At 27.5% G+C, this 19,574-nt stretch overlaps 1 protein-coding gene and 1 long non-coding RNA gene across 2 annotated transcripts in view; one reads left to right on the top strand and one right to left on the bottom strand.

Moving 5' to 3' along the window:
• LOC107168114 (uncharacterized) overlaps positions 1-19,574 on the top strand; it is a 95,538-nt gene that overhangs the window by 46,098 nt on the left and 29,866 nt on the right. The window lies entirely within an intron of this gene.
• On the bottom strand, positions 15,167-16,610 carry LOC149061285 (uncharacterized). The gene is made up of 3 exons (XR_016190199.1): positions 16,374-16,610; positions 15,985-16,262; positions 15,167-15,871 (listed from the first exon to the last, which is right to left on the bottom strand). It is a non-coding gene; the product is annotated as an uncharacterized LOC149061285 (long non-coding RNA).

Below are 19,574 nucleotides of genomic sequence, written 5' to 3'. Positions count from 1 at the left end.
AATTATTGGCGTAGGTGATTATTTTTTAGACTTAATTTTTTTGTACACGCATAAATATTAAATACTGTGTTCAAATCGATCACGTTTTGACCTAATGCGAGCGCAGTTTAAACTCGAAACCTGTTTTAACTGCTCGTAAACATTATGAAATACATATAATAACTGTATATTATATTTGTTCAATCGTCATATTATTATTTTATCAGATCACTCAGATCACGATTGTACTATATCCAATTATTTACATATTATTATGTTGTATGTATTATTAGCTTTATAATATTTTCCTCGTATTATTGTCAATAATAAAAATTATTGTAGATGTACCTACATAATAAGGACGTACCTATAACTAAACTAATTTTCTACGTGCAGATTGTGGTGGGCCAACAAAATTAAATTATGTATATTAGTGTAAAAGTGTAATAATAATATTATGAATAATATTGTTCTGATAGCGATTGTTTTGAATAATAATCACATTATAGTTTTTTACGAGCCATATTACACATAATTGTCCGACAATCACGAACCGTGATTACATTTTTAGACTATAGTCCGCAGAATACTATTACACATAGTATAGGTATACTTGCACGGTATATTATATCTAATATTATTCTATTATAAGAGTTTCTGATTACTATAATATACATGTCATATTATTATTATCGTATAATATTCCAAAACACCACCTGTAGGTTGACTAGTCGTTTTGGTTTTATTTTTCGACATTGCAGTTAATTGATTGTACACCGCACTTATTTTAATTTGATTGGCGTAGTTTTTTTTTATTATTATTATCGTTGGTAATATAATACAAATGAAGTCGACTGAGTAAATCTTGGCAATCGAAGTAGGTACAAACCTTGCAATTTCCGCATATCCATATCATATAGGTACATATAACATCTATGTATATGTGTTTGGGAGTTTGTAATTATTTGCAGTATCGCAGTTAGTCGAAAACTGTGTTTGTAATTTACTCAAAAGCGAGTATAATAATATGACGTATTCGATTATTTCGTCGGTGCCCTTGTTGACGTATTCGTGGGCTTAATAATTAATAATGTATTATACAATGTAAGACATAATAAGCGTCAAAACGAGATAAGCAAAAAATAAATCGATTTGTACAAAAGTGCCATCCCGTGCAGATCAATGCGTTATGTGTGCTTACTGCTTATTCGGTTATTAGATTTTAAATTATGGTTAGTTGAAATCGTCAAACATTATAAAAAAAAATAATGATCTTAATCACCCGATAAATGATTTCTAGCGGAAGAAGTGTTAGAGCTTTTGTATTTTAACATACCTGTTCCTGTTGTTAGTACATAATTGGTCGCCGCATGTATAGGCTATACCAAAAATGAATTTCACAAAAAGAGTTACAAACAAAGTAATTTTATTTAATGAACAAAAATATAGATATTTAAGATAAATGACCAGTGGGTATGAGTAATGACGTGTCATTAAAGGTACGAAAAAAAATGTCCTATGATAAATGCATCTATATATGACTATAATTTTTCGTGCTATTACCGGTGACTTATACGATCGTGACGCACAGTGACATAATATTTTGATTTCGTTTATTTTTATTATTATTTTATAATCACGATTTTAATTGTACTCGTCATTATTTATTATTGACGATTTCAAAAATTCTGTGTCGACTATAAAAATATTAATATAAGCGCAAATTATATATTTTATGTTTTATATCTTTGGCTCATTTTGTCATAATATATGTATATATTGGCTCTTATGTGCTACTGAATACTGATTTTAGCGTTAATGATTTTTACGCCTGTGCCGTTTATGCAGTCATTAGGTAATTAATCCAGCGACACGGTAGTGTCGCGAGCTAAGTAAAAAAAAAAGGAAGGCGAAGCACTCGACCGTGTATATATACAGAAACCTAAACATTCCCATTTAATACGTGTTAATATTTTGGTATTCTTTATTAAAGGCTGTAGGTCTAATAAATGAACCAAATAGTTAGAATGAGATATCAATCGATCGAGAAAATCATAGGCTACGTGCTTTTATAATTTTAAATAGAATCGGTTGAATAGTATTTTAGTTATGATCAAAAAACTGTGGATATTTAAGTGATCATTTTATATTACTTTCGCCGCCGGCTGCCGTATTAAACGCGTCATGTTGACGGGACGAGTGAGAGGATTCTTGCGACGGCGGCGTGTGTCTCCCACTACTATTGCTTCCCCCCACCGCTAGACACATACAACATACTAACACGCGAACATGGTCCACAATCGCTTATCAGTTATCGGTATCGGTGCATTCTGTTTTCGTAATTTGAAATTTCGTTCTTTCGTCTCGCGTCCTGCGTACGAGCTTGTTGTCGGCGTTATTGTCTCGTGTCCATAATATTATTATTCAATGCACGTGGTATCACCAAACCTAACCGTATCGACTATCTATCATTTTCCATTGAGCATTTTATTGTTAAATAATATATAGTCGTTATAGTAATAATTATTATTATAACAGTCTTTATTATAATTTGTAATACTTTATTGTGACTGTCTTCATATTTGTGTCGAATTGTGTCTACATTAAAAATGGTAACTTAACTCCAAAAGGCGCGAGATATGAGGAAAAAAAATATCAGGAGTCTACTCAATCTAAAATCGTAGTTGAAAGTTATAATAGTACTACTATTAAACAGTGCTGTATTAACACGGTACATGAAGTACCACTAAAAAGAAAGAATCCAAAATCCAAACAGTTATTTCCATTTTATTAAATATTGAAAAATGTACCAATAGATCAATTGGTAAATTAAAAATGCCTCTGGTTCAAGGTAGGTGTACTGCAGATAGAGTATTAAAATGGGTGCTGAAGTATAGGAAACAAAATGTACTTTTGTACAGAACGATATGTTTAAACATCTTAAAAAAATTATAAATAAGACATTACATCATAATAATGGAAAAAAAAATAAAAAATATCTTGACCCTAATAAAAACTAATGATATCTCAACAAAAACACTACGTCAACTCCGTGTAAAAAAACGCTAAGTGAAAAAAAAAAAAATATATAAATGCAATAAAATGTGTGATATAAGGTGGAATCTAAGTAAATAGTTTAATGAATAAAATGTATGTATAAATAATTAATTCAAATTTAATAAAAATTGGTTATTTATATTAATTTATAATATGAATTATTTTAACTCAAATTGATCCAATTTTGGTTTACTTGGCCGGAAGATTCAGTCTAAAAAATGTATAGCCAAGTATTAATAGTTTATGTAATAAATAATGAAAGCACCATTACAATAAATAAATTGTTTCCGGCTAAGTAAACCAAAATTGGATCAATTTGAGTTAAAATAATTCATATTATAAATTAATATAAATAACCAATTTTTATTAAATTTGAATTAATTATTTATACATACATTTTATTCATTAAACTATTTACTTAGATTCCACCTTATATCACACATTTTATTGCATTTATATATTTTTTTTTTTTACTTAGCGTTTTTTTACACGGAGTTCACGTAGTGTTTTTGTTGAGATATTTATAACATAAAATTAAAAATCATTATGATAATATATGAATTATAGTAAGATATTAATATTTAATAATATTAATAGTTTCCCGAAACTACATTCGTTTAAAAAGAGATACACTTTGTGTTTAATGTACTGGTGAGCCTCTACAACAAACGTACCTAGTTGTGTCCCCACATTCCATATTAAAATAATTATAATATCGTATATAACTGTATAAGATACAAGCTCTGCATTATAACAGAGGCGCAAATAAAAATTTTTGTTTCGAGGAGAGCGAAAAAATTTATATTCAGGATAAGTTCTCAAAAACTTGGCATGAAAGAATAATAATTGAAAAACTAAATGGACCCAGATCATATTTAGTTAAAGAAAAATGTGGCAGGTTATTAAGGAAGAATACCAGCTTTCTTCAGAAACTAAGGATGTGTAGACAGAACAACATAGTGAGTGAAAAATAAAAGTCTTGCTAGTCAAGTATTATAGAACATTACAACAAAATGTCTTGACAAACAAATCAAAAAGAATATAAAACCAGGATAAGTAGAAAGGTAGTCGAACCTCAAAAATTAGGTTTATGGTTACGTTCTAATTTAAATATTAATAATGATTGTATACATATTTTCATACACTTTTACGTTAAGTAAATTATTTCGGTAAAATTAACTTTAATCAGCCGGAATTGATTAAAATGTACTTCGATAATAATCTGAAAAATACTTAAAATAGTCTAAAAAAAAATTGCATCAAACGCTATCCAACTCTTCATACTTCCCGTGTTTTAATTTTTATCGTTTGCTGCCACCTATAACAAGCTACTTTGTTCTATTTCATGTCTGTTTTTCAATAAAGTTCTTAAAGTGGAAGGAGGTATTCTCAGTTCATTAGCAATATCCTTTTGTTTTTTTCTTTCAGTCAATCCTTCATCGTACCTACTTCTACAAAATGTCGAGTTTATCCGAAATCGATAACGCTTAACGTTTTATATCACTAACCATAACGAAATGACGGTTATTTACATACGATCGAACAGCACTTACTAAATCTCATGATACGATGAAATACAGTAAAACTGTGATGATAAGTAAATAAGCCTAACCTAAAATAGGTATAGCGATAAAAAAAAAACGATGAGAACACGTATAAGACGTAAAATTCTATTTTAATTTTCACAAAACTACTAAAATTTATCGTAATCTGTTGAATAAAAGAGCGTTTTACCCGATTAGACAGAGAAAAACTGAGCGCCTTAACAGGGGGTTTTTACATTGACTAGTATAGGAAATGGCTGAGGACCGACGGAAAACAGCGTCTTATGCGGGAGAGTGTCTTAAGCGAGTTTTGCTGTATGTATATTTTATTTTTATTAGATACTTCAAGAAATTCAGTCTGAATTTGCCTTAAAATTAAATAATAATATTATATGAACTTTAGATTAATTCAAGCAATGTGTTCATAGCAATGTGTCTTTTAGTCGTGTTCTTAAACAGCATTTAAGCAGTACGGATATTACAAGGGGGGATGAAATATATTTATGGACGTAAAATTCATAATTATTTCGCTAATCGAAATTTAATGACCGTGACGTGATTCGTGGGTACATCATTTAATAATAATAATAATTGTTAAACTAGATCTATTGTAATTACTTTGTTTGTTAATTTCGTTTTATAATATTGTCTTTATGATTAAAATTAATTTAACAACGAAGATACCGAAATGTTCACGAGTTTACACGATTTTCATATTACGTTGACGAGCTTTCAACAACAAATTTCGTTTTATAATTAATAACCTATCACCCTGCATGCAATAATGCAATAGTCAATTATTATTATATAAGTCCAATATCTATAACAGCATTTCGTTCAAACCCTATAATTAGACTGGTAAAAGGCAAAAGGGTCTTAGGGTTCAATTATAGTTATTAAGTTCAATGATTTGATAAGCACTATACTATTCTTCTGATCACTTATTAATGAGATATTTAATTTCTAATTGTCGGGACAAGCGAAATTTTCTATGGTAGGTACTAACCTAACCTCCATAAATAATAAATATTTTAACCTCATTCATCCTAGAGCTTTTATAAAAACAGAAGTCCCGAATTGAGAAACATAGTATGAACATTATTTTGATTTTTCTCTCCTGACTATCGATTAGTCCGTCTTGTCTTTTGCCAGTCGATATATTATAAGTATCTATTTTTTATTTAAACATTTTATGACTAGTTATGTAAACAATTTTAAAGTTTTAATGAGGGATATATACAATTTTGAGCTATACAGAAAAAGAGTACAGAAGAAAAAAAGGTTGGGAAACGCTGATCTAGAGTGCTATAGGTATCATATAGATATAGATATACCTATGCGGCTATGCACAATAATTACTTCATTTTCGTAGGCCGTTCGCCATTCATATAATGTTAATAATCAGATTGTCGAATAATAACTATCACTTGTTACGAAACTTTATGTACCTACACGTCCTATTAGGTACACTTAATGTTCAACACCGTCCTCTCTACGTAGTATAGACTAAACAAATAACGATTATGCACAACAGAGAATATTGTATTGAATATATTTATGTTTCTTTTAAGTTGTAAGAATATAATACTTAGGACCTTTCACCGAGCATGCTCAACTACAATTTTCCAACTTATAATGGATTTTAGATTCTGAGCGGAGCGATGAATGTATTGATTTTACCATGATGTGTGTGTTTTTTTTTTTAGATTCTGTCGTTCAGAATATTGAGAATAATATGTGATGAATGTATTGATTTTACAATGATGTGTGTTTTTTTTTTTGTGTCTGTGTACAGCATAACTAGTCGAAATAATGCTTCGATTTCAAACTTTGAGGGTGGTTTCCGATGTAAAATTGAAGATCCTTGGTGCATTATAGAGGTCAAAAGTAAACATTTTCCAATAGTTTTCAAAAAAATCGAGAAAAACAAAAAAAAAATGACAGAAAAACGGGAATTTTTACGCAAAATCAGTTTTCGACCAAATCGATTTTTTTATATGGTTGTAATTCAAAAACTAAACACTGTAAATACTTGAAATTTTCACCAAATGTTTATGTTAGTGTTCTCTATATACAGTTTAATTTTCAAAAAATTTTGACTTTTTTTGAGTTATTTATAGACCACTGAAATTTACACTTTTTTTGAGAATTTTTTTTTGAAGTGTCGGTAAAAAAATGTTGGACGACCAAAAAAACTTGAAAATATAATACAAGGTTCCTTATGAGTTTTTCTTATTGTAGATAAAAAAAATTAAAAATCGTAAGTCACAATTTTTTTTAATAAGCTTTTATAGTTCAAAATTTTACGAAATCTGTCGAAAACGCGAAAATTTGCAAGTAATTTTGAAGTTGAAAAAACATAAAATTTTTTGCGTTTATAACTAAGGATTAAAAATACAACACTAAGTTCTCCATAAGTTTTCCTTCAAGTAGCTATAGAGAAAACTCGAAGTATCATTATAGAAAAAATTTTAAGTGCGTTTGAATTTTAAATTTTTACGAAATAGCGTAACGATAACGATTTATCCTGAAACGATTTTAAATATTTGTTATTATTCAAAAAGTATAAGTCCTAGATACTTGAAAATTTTACCAGTTATTAGGATTGGTATTTTCTTTACATGATTAAATTTTCAAAATATTTTGACTTTTTTTGAGATATTTATAGACGACTGAAATTTTCAATTTGTCTGAAAATTTTTTTTTGAAGTGTCGATAAAATTTTTTTGGCCCTATCAAAATACTTGAAAATTTAATACAAAGTTCCTCATAAGTTATTTTTAAAGTGATTAAAAAATTATAAGAATACATTGGCACAATTTTTTTTTATAAGCGTTTATAGTTCAAATTTTTACGAAATCTGTCGAAAATGTGAAAATTTGCAAGTAATTTTGAAGCTGAAAAATCATAAAATTTTTTGTGTTTATAACTAAAGATTAAGAATACATCACTAAGTTTTCCATAAGTTTTACTTCAAGTAGCTATAGAGAAAACTCGAAGCGTCATTATAGGAAAAATTTTAATTGCGTTTGAATTTTAAATTTTTACGAAATAGCGTAACGATAACGATTTATCCTGAAACGATTTTAAATATTTGTTATTATTCAAAAAGTATGAGTCCTAGATACTTGAAAATTTTACCAGTTATTAAGATTGGCATTTTCTTTACATGATTCTTACCGGTTCTTTTGGTTATAGCAGTAATAAATAAAAATAAGTATTAACTTACCTATAGGACTATATATGCGTATATGCCACCAGTCCCTAAAGTATTCAAATTTTCGTACTACACACATAGTTCCAAATCAGTCAAATCTAAATTATACATAGTACGTATCAAAATAATAATATGTATTTACAAAAAATTTTTTTTATATAAAACTCATTTTAAGGCTTCTAACACATTTTTACAATAGCAGGTGAAAAATAAAATTAAAATATAGTCACAATTTTTATTTACGAGCTTTCAAATTTTGAATTTTGACTAAATACGTAAAAATTACGGCAATGTTCAAATTATCTTAGATAGAAATTCATAAAAGTTTTTCTTTTTAAATCTAAGATTTGAAAATTTTTAATAATCTATAATATATCCTAGACAGATAAACCGTCTTCGCTCAGAATCATTTTTTGTATACAATGATATAATATCATTGGATTCAAATTTAATTCCATCCATTACAGTAACCTACTTGTAACCTACTGTACAGCAGAGCGACATACACGACACCCGCTTTTTTAAATATATACCTATTAAAAGAACATTTTAGATTCTGAGCGGAGCGATGAATGTATTGATTTTACCATGATGTGTGTTTTTTTTTTTTTTTTTTTTTTTGTGTCTGTCATCACGTTTTGGGGCAGTAAAAATGTTTCGATTTTCGACTTCAGTACCTCGTTCGATCAGAAAGTGAATCTAGTTGGTACTTTGGGGGGTCAAAAGTAAAAAATTCTTAATACTTTTTTAAATAATTGAGAAAAACAAACTAAAAATTAAGGGAAAAACGGGAAATTTTACGCACACTCATTTTTCGACAAAATCGATTTTGGTTTTTGATGTAACTTTAAAACAAATGACCATAGATACATGAAATTTTCACATAATGTTTATATAAGTATATTCTATCCACCATGCAATTTTCAAAAAATTTCGACTTAAGTTGAACTATTCATAGGCATTTCAAATTTTCGATCATTATTAGGTTTTTTTTAATTAATATCGATAAAAATTTATTTGTTAGGCAGAAAAGCTTGAAAATTTAATACAAGGCTCTTAACATATTGTTACAATAGCAGTTGAAAAATAAAAGAAATTCATAGTCACAATTTTTTTTTATAAGCATTCAAAGTTTGAATTTTGACAAAATACGTAAAAATCACGAAAATTCACAAATTATTTTAAGCTAGAAATTCATAAAAAAATTTCTTTTTAAATCTAAGATTTAAAAAATTAATACAAGATTCCTTACAAGTTTTTCAATCTTTATCACAAATAAAAATTCCACCTGAAATTCAAATTAAATTTTTATGAGCATTTAAAATTTAAATTTTTACAACATTGGATTTTCACTTTTAGCGATTTCCTTATTTTGGTGTAACTCTAAAACAAATTACCACAGATACTTGAAATTTTGACTGAATGTTTATATAGGCGTGTTATATATTTGATAAGATTTTCAAAATATTTAGATTTGTTTTGAGCTGTTTACTGAGATTTTAATTTTTCAACTTTATTAGTTTTTTTTTCTATAAATATCGATAAAAATTTATTTGTTCGGTAGAAAAGCTTGAAAATTTAATACAAGGCTTCTAACACATTGTAACAATAGAAGTTAAAAAATATTAAAAATTCGTAGGCACAATTTTTTTTTATAAGTATTTAAAGTTCAAATTTTGACTAAATACGTAAAAATTACGGCAATGTTCAAATTATCTTAGATAGAAATTCATAAAAGTTTTTCTTTTTAATTCTAAGATTTGAAAATTTAATACAAGGCTCCTAACATATTTTTACAATAGAAGTTGAAAAATAAAAGAAATACATAGTCACAATTTTTTTTTATAAGCATTCAAATTTTGAATTTTTACAACATATTATGTAAAAATCACGAAAATTCGTAAATTATTTTATGCTAGAAATTCATAAAAAATTTTCCTTTTATATCTAAGATTTGAAAATTTAATACAAGGCTCATTATAAATTTTTACAATAGAAGTTGAAAAATAAAAGAAATATATAGTCACAATTTTTTTTTATAAGCATTTAAAGTTCAAATTTTGACTAAATACGTAAAAATTACGGCAATATTCAAATTATCTTAGATAGAAATTCATAAAAGTTTTCCTTTTTAATTCTAAGATTTGAAAATTTAATACAAGGCTCCTAACATATTTTTACAATAGCAGTTTCAAAATAAAAGGAATACATAGTCACAATTTTTTTTTTACAAGCATTCAAAGTTTGAATTTTGACAACATATGTAAAAATCACGAAAATTCGCAAATTATTTCAAACTAGAAATTCATAAAAATTTTTCTTTTTAAAACTAAGATTTGAAAATTTTTAATAATCTATAATATATCCTAGACAGATAAACCGTCTTCACTCAGAATCGTTTTTCGTATACAATGATATAATATCATTGGATTCAAATTTAATTCCATCCATTACAGTAACCCACTTGTAACCTACTGTACAGCAGAGCGACATACACGACTTACCCGCTTTTTTTTTTTTAATTTTCAACAAATGTTGTATACTAGGTACTAAGGATCTATGGTCTTGTGGTAATACAGTGATACAATCTTCTGATTTTCAATGAGAAGTCACCTTCCCTGTTTTTTACTGTAAATTATACAATGGACGATTTTTTGAAAATTTTGATACACCTAACTTAAAAATTAGAAAGAATAGTTTCGTAGTTATTAAAATGTTTATACTAATGATAAATGACAATAGTCCTTATAAATGGTTTCATACAGACATTTAATCAATAAAATATAAATATATATAATACTATAATATAATATATGATCTAGTACAATTATTGTACTTGGAATATTTTTACAAATTATAAATGTTGATTGATTATTATTACTAATATTTTTTAATAGTCGTATCCCCCATATCTTCCTAACCCATTATCTTGGATTTATCCTTGGTACGCAAAGTCAAATAACTCAAAAAACTACTCTTTTTCAATATTTAATTTGATGTGTCAGTGTCAACATTTTCAGCAGAAAAACAGCTAAATAGATGCTGTACAGAGATACAGTAAAGAAGGGTTATCACTTGTAAAACAAAAGTTTGTTTTTTTTCCTTAGATACTCATTTAGTAGTGCAAAAGAATTTCAAGAATTTCAAAATATGGTCTTTAAGTTTATTAAAAAATTCAATAATTAGATTATAAATAACTACATTATATTGAATAAAAAAAAAGGGTGAGCAATGAGCATGCTTGGTAAATCGCCCTGTATAAACGTGGTTCTTTACTGTCGTTTTTTGTAATGATTAAGAAATAAACAAATAAATAAAATTTGGTTACTCGTGGCTTCACTGTGGGTTGTAGTGAAGGGGTTTCGAAAGTGGTGGCTGTTTTGAAACAATAATCGTGCTAATAAGACAGCCCGAGTGCATAGGTCTAACGTTAACATTGCTTAAATGTTATGCAGGCCACGAAAATAAATATCTGCATCATAATAATTTATATTTATGTAGCCCATATCTGTGTAAAAGTGTACGCGATAAGAACCATTTTTACCAAGGTTACTATTTATAGATCACTGTAAAATTTTGAAATAACAATAATGACGGTAATTATTGTTTGTCTTAAACATATTTAAATAACACACTTTAATAATAGGTACTATATAAATTAGTGTAATTAATATTTAATATTATATAAAAAGCTTATAATAGTACTATTTTTATAACTCCATAGTGGTGTAATTACGGGGAGGGGGGGATTTGTGTGCCGTATTCTAAATGGCTTTTTATTTTAAAAAAAAAGACTGACGCACCACATTTATGTACTTATTCATAGTACCTAGTGTGCATATTCTGGTTTCAGGGGATCAGGAAATCAATCTGGCCAGTTTTCTGGTGCTTTCTTGCGCTTTTGGTGCACGTTTTCGAAATAGTTTGAGTGCATTCACTCATTCACAGTGCTAATTATTGGCAAAGAAAAATGCGCAATTATGTTTATTATATATATATATATTTTTTTTTTTTTTTTTTGGGTGGGGGGCGTTGCTATACTAATTATTTATGAAAAGACAAATTAAAAATTTGTTTGTATGGATGGTAAAAAAATCATTTAATGATTGTATGATTTGTATTGTACCTATTATAATGTATATTATATAGTTTTTGGTCGTTTTTTTTTTTTTATTGCAGTTTCAATGATGATATTTTGAATTTAAGTTTTATATGATGGTTTATAAGTTAATAACCAATTTTTAGGAAATAATAAAAAGTTAATAAATTGTAAATAAAATTTTTTGATGATAAACATCGGAATATTTAAAAAAAATTAGTAAACGTATCAAACCTTGCAAATTAATTTGGACATTTAAACTTACAGTAAACAATTATTTTATATTTGTGCTTCTATATTTACTATATTCTTATATAGACATATAGTCGATGAATTTTCGTATAGACAAAACTGATGCTGAAATCCATATAGTAACCACGCAATTACATTATTATGGTAACCCTTAACCGCATTTAACAGGCACACTTCATCTCTAAAACTTGGTAAAAAGTATAAAAAAATCATCACAACCTATACAATATATTATTGTTGATGGTATTTTTTTTTAAAGTTAAGTAAAAACCCGTTTGAGGCATTTTTTTTTTTCGTACAAATATGGTAACCCTAGTGTAAACCCACCTTCAAACGATAAAGTTTATGTCGAAACGCACGCCAAATAAATGAGTATACTTCTTATATAAAACTTTTGCACGTTACCTACCTAGCTGCAAGAACCGCGAGATCGGTTGCTGCTGCAGGTGACCTCGACCATAGGTAACCGGTCGGAGCAACTATATATTAAATTATAATACATATGGGTAACTGGTAACATACTGTACTGCTACTGGTACTGGTATAAGTACTTACGTAAGACTCGGAGCTTAAGATCAGTACGTCTCACCCACATATTGTGCCGTCTTGGTCTTACAAATGCGTGGCATACCATAAATAATATTTACGTTAAACAGTTTTCGTTGATTAGGTAGCTCCGTTAAGAGAGAGAGAGAGAGAGAGAGAGAGAGAGAAAGAGAAACATTGAAGGAAATAAATCACCGAGATGAATGCATACAATGATAGAACCTCATATACTAACTGGAATTATAAATTATTTCGATAGCTAAATAGGTTAATTTTTGAGACATCCCGGAACTATATTCATCTCCTTAAACTTCGAATAAAGTTAAGTGAGTAAGCACTATTTTATTACTTATTGTTAATGGATTTGAAATTAATATGATGTTTGGGTATGATCATAATTATGTTACCTACATTTATAAACAATATTCTTGTTTTCGATTAAAATTTTTTCTTCCGAATAAAAAAAAAATAAAAACTAACAGTGATTACAAATATCGTGTAATAAAAATAAAAGTGAACTCGTTGAGTTCGTAGTAACATTAAAAAAATGTAACTTGGTTAAAAATACTCTAACTTTAACTTCAACTAGTTTATCAAATTTTGAGTACTTAAAATGAGTTTATCTGGAAATATTCGGCAACGAAATTAAAAATCATTCTTTTCACTAAAATTTGAATTTTTATGCTCCAAACATTTTTACCCTTCGATAAAATGCATTATGAATCATTTTGGTATCTTATAATATCATTATTATCACTTGCATAAAGATTTGTAACGAAAGAATATCATAAAATTTATAAGAATAATGTTGTTATAAAGTTTACTTGTAATCTAAACCCAATAACTATCTATATTGTGTATTAAATATAGAGTGATTTAGCAAGGATACTCCCCCCCCCCCCATTTAATCCTTCAATAATTAACTTATTTAAACAGATACACTCACCATATTATTTTCAAACGCTTGTGAAATAGCTAGCTGTATCGATACCCGTACATTTTTTTTTCAACTAAGAATTACAATTTTTTCCTATAAATAGTTAACCACACTTGCTGTTGACTATTTGAAAAATGTTATGTATTTTAATCGAATTTCGAAATACTGAGTAGTTTTTGAGTTATTTAAATTTGTGTACACTAAGGAAAATTACAATTTGAAGATTTTAAATTAACTACCTATTAATGTCTTATATAGTTTTTGAAAATCGTACAAGTATAACATAATATAAATCCAATACTATATTTTTGTAAAACTGTTTTAAGGTTTTTGTTCTAGGTAGGTACATACATTTTAATAACTATCTAAAACTACTCATTCGAATTTTGGTTTAAATACCTGCAAAATAATCATAGGTACTCTTATCAATTTTCGTTATAAGAAATATTGTTTTTAAATTCTGCAGAGCGTAGTGGCGAGTGTATTAATTTAATAATTATGTAAAGTTTTTTTGTTTTGTATCTGGAGACACTTTTTCTAATAAAAAAAAATGCTCCGATCATCGCAACTTCGATAGAGGTTTCTAGAAGAGAATCGGATCTAGTTGGTGCTTTTGAGGGGGTATTTTGCATAGTTATTAAAATAATTGTTAGGTTACCGAGATGTTTGTTCGCCTCTGCTTGGACCGTCTTCGGTTTATTTTAATTTTTTTTTTCTGAAATATAGATAAGAAAATATTCACCTGGTCAAAAGTAATAAAAGGTATTAAATTGTTGACACTGAAATTAAAAAAAAAAAATTTCGCAAACCACAATAAGTAATAATATTTGATTAGCGTATGACTGTACGAGTATAGAATTTTGACGGAATCTCCAATATCACAAAAAATAATAAATTATGTTATAGTTAAAACTTAAGACTACATAATATACTTAATTATTTGATTCCCCGATGAGTGTATTTCTTTTACAATGTATTATTTACTGTTCCACGATTAAAAATACTTTTGATGTCGTTCGCAAACATTTTAATATTTTATTATTAATTATCAATTGTATATATAGGTAAGGTAGTAAGAATACTGTTGAGACCGTTGAGTAGAATATAATTTTGATTGTAGTATTTCAATGTAGTTTTAGATTGTTTTTAGGTCAATAAAAAAATTGCAGTTTCCAAAGGTATTTTAGATTCTGAGCGGAGCGAGGAATGTATATTTGAATTTGAATTTTACATGATTTTTTTTAAATTATAAGAAATCATAAGTCGTATAATTAGTAAGTAATTAGTAATATAATTTTGAATTTTAATAAATATCAAAATATATAAAAAAAATGTTTGCTTGCAAATAAAAACATAAAAATTCAAAAATAGTGAATATTAGAGTATTATAATGCAGTTCTATAATATATTGAGATGTTTATAAGTAAATCATATTTTGCAGTATTGTATAGCGCTAAAGATGATTGATTGTTATTATTCTGATAACAATTGATATTAATTTTTAATTTTCATAATCTATAGTATACAAAATATCTGCCGTTAAACATTGGGCTGATTATAATTTATTTTTATTTCATTAAAGTTTAATTTTTTAATTTGTATTTTGAATTATCATACTATTCATACTATAATATTAATCATGAGTCAAAAGAAATTCACTAAGAATTTAATAGTGCTATAGTACCTACGGTTCTAAAAATCAAATTTAAAACTCCATTATTTTATGGCTATTTCATAGAAATTTGTGCAATATACGTCCATACTCAATAGTAGACGATTGGGATAAGTCTATAAGAGCCGATTAAACGATAATTGAACATGGTACATTTTATTACTGAATTAAAATTAGTATTTAAATATGAACAATATAAACGTAACGTAATATTATACTAATCATGTGTAAAAAAATTGGACACAATATATGATTATTGATTGTATAGGTAATAGTATATAATAAAAGCACAATTATTATATCAAAAACCGAGTTGAGCCTTTAAATAAAAGAACCATAAGATTCTCATTATTAATAATTATATTAATAGTAATTTTTGAACAATTACGAAATAATAAAATTGTTGTATGGGAATTTGTCAATTAATGGGTGAATATCCAATATCCGGATTATCCATGATGCATTCCATAACAATAAATGATAATTAGTAATATTATAATGCACATAATGCTGCTATTCATTGAATTCGCCGAAACGTTCGTCCATAGGTACATTATAATACTTCATGCTGCAATGAAACCATAAATTATTATATTATTCTAAATCGATGAAAACCGTATATTTTCAACGGTTCCGTCGATGTGGCGGAGGATGAGTATACCAGATACCTAGTATACTTACTTTTAATGACACCGCGGTGGTCTCGTACGGAACATTGCACATCACACGCCTCCCGCACGACTATTGACGTATTATTTATTCCGTTTAAACACTTTATTGTACACAATAATTATTCCGCTCGGCGCCCGTGCGAATTTGTTTGTATAGGACTCCAATAAATGTTATAAAAACACGTGCCGTGCTCAGAGTGAGGCGGTGAGCGGATATTTTTTAATTGGGGTCTTAAACAGTTAAGCCCACCGTCGTCCATCCGGCTCAGAGGAGGCCGTGCATTTTACCTGCAAACAAATTGAAATTTTTTTCCAGTAACAATAGTATATATAATATTATATTATACAGTGATGGTTATTGTGTTAAATACAGCGATTAGAATTCTGAATAATAATTACTGTGCAGTGATGTATGATAAAAATTAATTTCTTCGCAACAGCTATTATTTTATGGACAGTTTTAACTGAATAAAAACTTTTATACTCCCATAGACAAAATTTACGATTTTTGCGACTCTTATTCATTGCGCATATTTTGTTTTAATTAATTCGTATTTGTTGCGTATAATTCATCATAGTTAGGTAGTAAATAACATTCGAAATATAATATTATGTGTAGGAAGATAGGTAATTATATTCGACTGGCGTGTCATTTGGGATAGTCGTTTGATTTTCTACGATAGGTATTATATTACATTTGTTCAAACAATAATATTTACATAATAATACCATCTTTGCACAATCATTATAATGCGTAGTATTGTATAGCGTAATTCATATCTATATTGCTATACAAATTACAAGCGCGTAGAAGCTGTTTGACAAGTATAATAATAATATTACCTTTTAAATATTATTATCGTAGTTAATTATTATGTTTTTGACGTTGTTAAACTCAAACTGTATATACGGAGTGTTTTCGTTTTTAACAACGTACCATACTACTCCAGAGTTCGAAATCGAAATGAGCATTTTCGAATTCAATTTCAATTTCACTGATCATCGGACTATTTTTCTATATGATTTAAAATAGAAAAACAATGTATATTCATTTTATTATTTCATAATTTTTGAATTGATTTAATTGTTCTATGATTTGTAATTAGATCTTTAACATAATTTTTATTTTTTCGATTTAAAATTTACATTTTAATGATTTTAATTTTGATTTATAAGATGATCATTAACAATCATTATGATCTATACTATACCACATTATATTATCATTATATTATGTACCAATCTATAAAACTAGACGTTTTCAGGTCCATCACGTACTTATTATCGGTATACAGTGTACAGTACGGCGTTCCTTCCCCCGAAGTAATTTTCGACATTCGTTTAAATAAGTATTCAAATTTTAAACGAGCAGTGGTTACCTATACGAGGTTATAAGGTGTATAATATAATATAATTTTCAAGTATTTTTTTAGATTAAACTCACTATAAACTTAAGACAATACTCGGGTATACGGTTCTATACTTATTATATTTTTAGTGACTTAAACAAAATATTTTATCATTATTTGCAAACATCAATTCTCACGCGGTACTGTTATATCATGAGACATCTGCAGCTGATTATCGAAAAACATTTTGAGAACCAATAACCAAACTAAAGTTGAGAATCCATAACCTCGATTATTATACCTATAGGTACCGGCTATACTAATGATGTTTACCCATTTAAAACATATCTACCTACTATATAATTATGCATTTATGTTAGCAAACAGTTTTTTTTTACACTTCAAGAAATGTCCAAAACTGACATTCTTAGAGTACAGACTAAATAATTTTATTTAAATTTTGCATAATAATAAGGGATCAGACTCAGATCAGAGCATTAATATCGATTTCGGCGAGAAAAATTTACTTTGACTTTTATAACATAGCATAAATAATACACATGATTTTTACCATTATTGTCATACCTGCCCACGTTAAGAAAGCGTATATATACGAGTATATACGGACTAATTTTTCAATCAATACATTAAACAAGGAAATATTTTTGAATATTCATAGAGAACACTTAAATCTAAAATTTAAATAAATTGTTCGTAAATAAAATGTTAGTGACGTCATTGCTCACTATTCATATAGGGATGGATGCCATTTTAGTGTATAATATAGACTTTGTATCATTATCGTTCAAGTCGCGTCGATTGTAATATCATGATTTCGACCAAAATTATTGTTTGTTATAACTAGAGAGCGAGTAATACTTAAAAGTATTATCATATTATATGTTTTGACTTTATGGAACCAACGGGACTGAAGAATTATTTTGTCGTAGGAAAAAAAGATTAGTTTAAAAATTAAAAACGATAGAAGTTGTTCAATAACTTGTTCGTTATTAAATTATTAATTGTTTAATTGTTTGAAATGTGACTGATTTAAAAATAATTTACCAAAGAAAATGTGTGCATTGTGCAATAATTGTTTTTAAATTAAAGCATATATTATTACATGATGTGCAATTATGATGGATAATTTATATAATGTTGTTATAAATGTTAAGCTCAATGTAAACGTACTCGTACGTAAACTATAAATTATACACAATATTATGTTTCAATTGTAACTGCAGTAATTTGTATACAGATTTTTAAATTATTTGAAAAAAATCTTATATTCAACATATACCTTACAATATTTTAATCATTATTAAGAGAATGTCAACGCACTAATGTACTATTTGTTTTCTTCCTCTGGTCCACGCTCAACATAGACAAAACGCATTTACACAGAATCATTTTTTCCATGTTTTTAAGTAGGTAATTTTAGAGTAAAATCACCCATTACAAAAAAGATGGATAATATTTTTGAGGGAATGACATATCGGTTTGTCTAAATATTGTCTCAAAACAATTTAAGCGTCATTTAAATGTAGAATATTATTTGTTTATTTTTTTTTTTTTTCAACCCGAAGGTTGGTTTACAACTCCAATTCTCCATTCTAACCATTATTTTTAGTGTCGAATGCAAAATCAAATAACAATAAATAATAATATCGCCATATCGGTATGTAATTTCCTCAGAAATATTAATCTTAATGTTTTTTGTGGTAGGTGATTTTACTCTAAAAATTTTACATGAAAAAGTATATCAGAAAACCGTTATAAGAACCTAAAAACCAGCTCTTTAAATTTATAATTTTATAATTATTGTACATATTATAACAAGTGGCTTTTGAATCCATGCGGAAATTTACAACAGCGTTGTCGCAAACAGTGGCGTTTATAATAATAATTAATAATAACAATAATAATAATGATAATATTATTGTAATAATAATTACCTATCTACCTACCTAGCTCCGCCGCTGTACCTACCTATTTATTTATTATGTATACGCGCGTTTGCTGACGGTTTTACATAAATCTACTTCAATAGTAGTTGTAGCAGTAAGTTGTTGATTCTGCCGCCGCATGCTGACACATGTGGTCTATCTATATTTTGCCAGCAATATTATAATACACTCACGATATGCATGCCATCACTACCTGCCAGTTGCTATACATTACACACACACACATATATATATATAATCATAATTGACCGAGCCGAACCATTATAATATGGAATTGATTAAAT

Source organism: Diuraphis noxia, unplaced genomic scaffold (assembly GCF_037042655.1).
Source record: "Diuraphis noxia isolate RWA-SAM2 unplaced genomic scaffold, SU_Dnox_SAM2 contig0001, whole genome shotgun sequence".
In the NCBI taxonomy this organism is placed as follows: Eukaryota; Metazoa; Arthropoda; class Insecta; order Hemiptera; family Aphididae; genus Diuraphis; species Diuraphis noxia.
Note: the sequence above shows the minus strand (reverse complement) of the source record. Positions and strands in the feature narration are given on the sequence as shown.